This window comes from Oryctolagus cuniculus, chromosome 9, assembly GCF_964237555.1.
Source record: "Oryctolagus cuniculus chromosome 9, mOryCun1.1, whole genome shotgun sequence".
Lineage (NCBI taxonomy): Eukaryota > Metazoa > Chordata > Mammalia > Lagomorpha > Leporidae > Oryctolagus > Oryctolagus cuniculus.
This window is the reverse complement of record NC_091440.1, coordinates 90,071,697-90,077,696: the sequence shown is the minus strand read 5'-3', so window position 1 is coordinate 90,077,696 and position 6,000 is coordinate 90,071,697.

Sequence of the window (6,000 nt, the reverse complement as noted above, 5' to 3'; positions counted from 1 at the left end):
AGACTGAGACAGAATTAGTAATAAAGACCCTCCAAGCAAAGGAAAGATGAGGACCAGATGGTTTCAATGTTGAGAATTCTACCAGACATTTATATTTTTTGTTTTAAATTGTATTTTTTAACTTTTATTTAATAAATATAAATTTCCAAAGCACAAGTTTTGAATTATAATGGCATTTTCCCCCATAACCATCCTCCCACCTGCAACCATCCCATCTCCCACTCCTTCTCCCATCCCATTCTTCATCAAAATTCATTTTCAATTATCTTTATATACATAAGATCAATCTAGTGTATACTAAGTAAAGATATCAACAGTTTGCAACCACACAGAAACACAAAGTATAAAGTACTGTTTGAGTACTAGTTATACTGTTAATTCACATAGTACAACACATTAAGGAAAGAGATCCTACATGGGGAGTAAACGCACAGTGACTCCTGTTGTTGACTCAACAGTTGACACCTTATTTATGACATCATTAATCACCAGAGGCTCTTGTCATGAGTTGCCAAGGCTATGGAAGCCTCTTGAGTTTGCCAAATCCGATCTTATTTAGACAAGGCCATAGTCAAAGTGGAAGTTCTCTCCTCCCTTCAGAGAAAGGTACCTCCTTCCTTGATGGCCCATTCGAGAAAGAAATTCTAAGATCAATCCCATTCACAATTCCTAAAAAAAAATCAACTACCTTGAAATAAATTTAACCAAGGATATCAAAGATCTCTGCAATAAGAATTACAAAACATTAAAAAAATTGAATATAACACACAAAAAATCTACATGTTCATGGATTGGGAGAACTGATGTCATCAAAATGTCCATACTGCTGAAAGCAGTGTACAGACACAATGTGATACCAATAAAAATACCAAGGACATTCTACTCAGATAGAAAAAAAAACTGTGCTGAATTTCATATGGAAACACAGTAGACCTCAAATAGCTAGAGCAATCTTATAAATAAAAACAAAGTTGTGGGCAACACAATGCCAGATTTCAAGACATACTCCAGGACATTTATCATCAAAACAGCATGGTACTGGCACAGATACAGATGGGTAGAACAATGAACAGATTAAAAAGGCCAGAAACCCACTGATGCATCTACAACCAACTTTTCTTTGACAAAAGAGTTAAAATTGATCCCTGGAATAAGGACAGTCTCTTCAACAAATGATGCAGGTAAAACTGGATATCAACATGCAGAAGTATGAAGCAAGATTTTTTGGCCCTTACTCAAAAATCCACTCAAAATGGATCAAACACATAAATCTAAGACCTGATACCATCAAATTATTACAGTAGATTAGAGAAACCCTGCAAGACATTGGCATAGACAATGTCTATGTCTCATGGAACAGCCCCCACAGGCACGGGCAATCAAAGCCAAAATCGACTAACGGGATTTTTTTCAAATTGAGAAGCTTCTGCACTACAAAATAAACACTGTGGAAAGTTCAAAGGACACACTACTTAGTGGAAAAAATTTGAAAATTATGCAGCTGATAAAAGATTGACATCCAGAATATATATAAAGAGTTCAAGAAACTCAGCAACAACACAGTTAAGAAATGGGCATTAAACAGTCATTCTTAAAAGTAGGTAATTCAAATGCTAACAGACACATCAAAAGGTGCTCAGGATCATTAGCTGCCAGGGAAATGCACATGAAAACCACAATGAGATTTCACCTCACCCCAGTGGCTCTCATACATAAATCAACAAACAACAAATGCTGGCAAGGACATGGGAAAAAGGTACTGCTGACAGGAATGTAAACTGGTCCAGCCACTGTGGAAGACAGTATGGAAATAACTTTGAAATCTAAATATAGACATGCCATATGATCCTGTCATTGCACACCTGGAAATTTACCCAATGGAAATGAACTCAGCATATGAAAGTGTTATCTGTAGCCCCCATGCTTATTGCAGCTCAATTCACAATGGCTAAGATATGGAATCAATCCAAATGTCCAACAAATGAAGACTGGATAAGATATTATGGGATATTTACACCAAAGAATACTACCCAGTGGTTAAAAAAAAGAAATCCTGCTGTTAGCATCAAAATGGATAATACATCATACTTAGTCAAATAAGATAGTCAAAAAAGACAAATATCATTTGTTCTCCCTGATCTGTGGTAACTAATATAGCACCTAAAATGTACTCTAAAGAAGTGAAATTAACACATTGAGATGCAATGACTTTGAACAGCCCTTGTCTTGACTATTGAGGGACAGTTTTTAATACTATTTGTTTAACTCTTTATTTAGTACAGAGTCAATTTAATGCATATGAAGTTAATTGAAAATAGGTCTTAGTAATAAACAAGAAGAATCACTATGTTTCTAAAGTTGTATTTATGAAACACATGAAATTTGTATACCTTATATAGAAGTTTTCAGGGAAATAAAGAAATCATATAAAGTACATTTCTGCCCCATTCATGCAACTTTTTGAATTTCTATGTTAAACTTGACCTCTTCAAATATAGCCTGTCTTAACATTCTAATGCGGTTTTAACAATTTTTATTCTTTATAACAAAATATAAATGGCATACACACAAAGCATATAATATTAGAGAATTTTGATTTGTAAAGGTACTATTACCTGTGAGTTTTCTACCTTCTAGCATTTTCTTTTTACTTGTTAGCATTTCTTCCTTTAGGCTTGAGGTACTCCCATTTTAGCATATCATGCAACAAATTCCAGTGGAGATAAATTCACTCAGCTTTTGTCTGGCAATGTCACTATCTCTCCCTCATATGTGAAGAATAGCTTTGCTGTGTGTCGTATACTTGGGTGGCACTTTTTCCTTCAGTACTGAAAAAGTCTCATTCCATTCCCTTCTGGCCTCTGAGGTTCCTGTTAAGAAGTCTTCAGTCAGGTGAACTGGGATTTCCTTTATTGGCTATTTGCTGTTTTTCTCTTGCAGCTTAGAGAATCTTCTTAAACCTGTTTAACCCCAGACTGTTCACAACTGGTTCCCACAGTCATAGATCCCACAGGTGTTTGACAAGTCCAGCACTCTGCCAGTGACACACACCAAAATTATCTCTGTCCTTGTCCCTGGAACACAGGTTCTGCTTATTGCTGGGAAAGTCTACAGCCTCAATATGTGACCACCATCCAGGGTTAGAGGCTGTCAGGTTTTAAAAGGTGCTGAGTATTTGCAAGGTAGACCAGGCTCTGAGTTCTAAAGTATGGTTCTGAGCTTTCTCTCCTGGCCTCAGTGTGAGGCTAGAGCTTTGCTTTTTCCCAGCATTTGGGGATGAGATGTCAGAGGCCACTGAATGTAGAAATATTCACTCCCAGATAGAAATGAGGGGTTCAGAGCAGGAGGCCCAGTCTGGTTTTCTACATTTTGGTACTGGCCCTAGGACTCAATTCATTCTACCTCTCTCAAGCCAGAGGCATCTTTCCAAACGAACATCCTAGGAGTTAGAAGAGGGGTGATATTGGCAACTCTTCTCTTCTTGCTTTCTTTCAATGAGACTCTTCTGATGATTATAACACCTAGCTCTTGTGAAGGTGACTTGTTGTGTGTGCACAGCTGTTCACATTGGCGTCTCAGTGGGAATTTGTCTCTGGAGCCTCTTAGTCAACCTTATTCCCTGTGATCAGCCTAAGACAGATACATATACAGATGATAGATTAGATAGACAGATATTAGATTCTCTTAATGGAATTATTTCTTAATAATGCAAAAATGGGGAGGAGAGAGAGAGGGGGAAAGAAGAGGGGGAGGGAGTAGGGGGGAGAGAGAGAGAGAGAGAGAGAGAGAGAGAGGTCTTCCATTTCTTTTAATTAAAAAAGTTGATCTCAGGGCTGGCATTGTGGCATAATAGTTTAGGATGTTGTCTGCAGCACCTGCATCCCTAATGGGTACTGGTTCAAGTTCTGGCTACTCAGCAGTATCCTGCTCCCTGTTAAGGCACCTGAGAAAGCAGTGGAGAATGTCCCAAGTGCTTGGACATCTGAATGCATGTAGGAGACCTTGTTGAAGCTCCTGGCTCCTGGCTTCAGCCTGGCCCAACCCCAGCCTTTGCAGTCAGTTGGAGAGTGAACTAGTGGATGGAAACCCCACCCTCACCTTCTGTCTCTCTCTCTCTCTCCCTTCCTCCCTCTGTGTGTGTGTGGTGTGGATGAGGGCAGGTATGTCTCACTCTCTCTGTAACTATGTCTTTCAAATTAATGAAGTAGGTCTTTAAAAAGATGACATATTCATAGAAGTTACACTTAGAGCTATAATAACATACCATAAAATACCAAATAGAATAAAAAGGAAAAAGCTAAGTGCTGTAAAGTATGTAGATCAAGGGAAACACAGTCTGATGGAGTGAATGTAGACTGAAACACCACATTAAAAAATTCCTTTGAAGGATCTACTAAGGTGAACATACATTCAGAAATGTCACTCTAAGTACGTTACCAGAGAAATGAAAATATTTTCCATTCACAACACAGAAAGACTAAGATTCATAACACCATTTCTCATAAGTGAAAAAATGGAAAATATCCAGATTTTCAGTACAGATAACCATATTGTGAATTAATCAAGTTATATAACAGCTCACATCAGACAGAATGAATAATTAACAATTCTAGACAAAAAGTTTTTTCCTTGATTTTCTTTTTCTTTTTTATAGAAAGCTTTTACTTAATAAATTTCATAAGTACAACTTTTGGATTAGAGGTTCTTCGCCCCATACCCGCATTCCCACCCACAAACCATCTCACCTCCTACTCCCTTTCCCATCCCATTCTTCAGTAAGATTCATTGTTAATTATCTTTATATACACAAGATCAACTCAATAGTAAGTAAAGAGTTCAACAGTATGCACCCACACAGACACACAAAGTATAAAGTACTGTCTGAATACTAGTTTTACCATTAATTCACATAGTATAACACATTAAAGACAGAGGTCCTACATGGGGAGTAAGTGCATAGTGACTCCTGTTGTTCATTTAACAATTGACACTCATTTATGATGTCAGTGATCACCTGAGGCTCTTGTCATGAGCTGCCAAGGCCATGGAAGCCTCTTGAGTTCACAAACTCCAACGTTATTTAGACAAGGCCATAATAAAACTGGAAGTTCTTTCCTCCCTTCAGAGAAAGGTACTTCCTTCTTTGATAGCTCCTTCTTTCCACCAGGATGTCACTCACAAGAGATCTTTCATGTAGGTCATTTTTTTATGAGTGTGTTAGGTTTCCATGCCTGAAATGCTCTCATGGTCTTTTTAACTGGATCTGAATGCCTTAAGGGCTGATTCTGAGGCACAGTGATATCTAGGACATTTGTCATACTCTGATTCTGCTGGTGTCCTGCTTCCCATGATGGATGGTTCCCTCCTTTTAATTCTATCAATTATTATTAGCAGATCTTTCTGATGTGTTGTTGCAAAATAGTGGCTAGAATTCTGTTGAGCATTTTTGCGTCTATGTTCATCAGGGAAATTGGTCTGTAATTAACTTTCTCTGCTGTATCTTTTTCAGGTTTAGGAATTAAAGTGATGCTGGCTTCATAGAAAGAAAATGGGAGGATTCCCTCTCTTTCAATTATTTTGAATAGTCTGAGAAGAATTGGAGTTAGTTCTTCTATAAATTCTTTTAGAACTCAGCATATTATTCATCTGGTCCTGGGCTTTTCTTTGTTGGGAGGGCCTTTTTTACTGATTCAATTTCTGTCTTGGTTATGGGTCTGTTTAGGTTTTCTATGTCTTCATGGTTCAATTTATGTAGGTTGTATGTGTCCAGGAATCTATCCATTTCTGATAAATTTCCCAGTTTGTTGGCATACAACTCTTTGTAGTAACTTCAGCTGCCTCCATTTATTTTGGTGGTGTCTGTTGTTACATTCCCTTTTTCATCACTAATTTCATTAATTTGGGTCTTCTCTCTCCTTTTTTGTTAGTTGGGCCAATGGTGTGTCAATTTTGTTTATTTTTTTCAAAAATTAGCTCTTCATTTTGCTGGTTCTTTGTAAT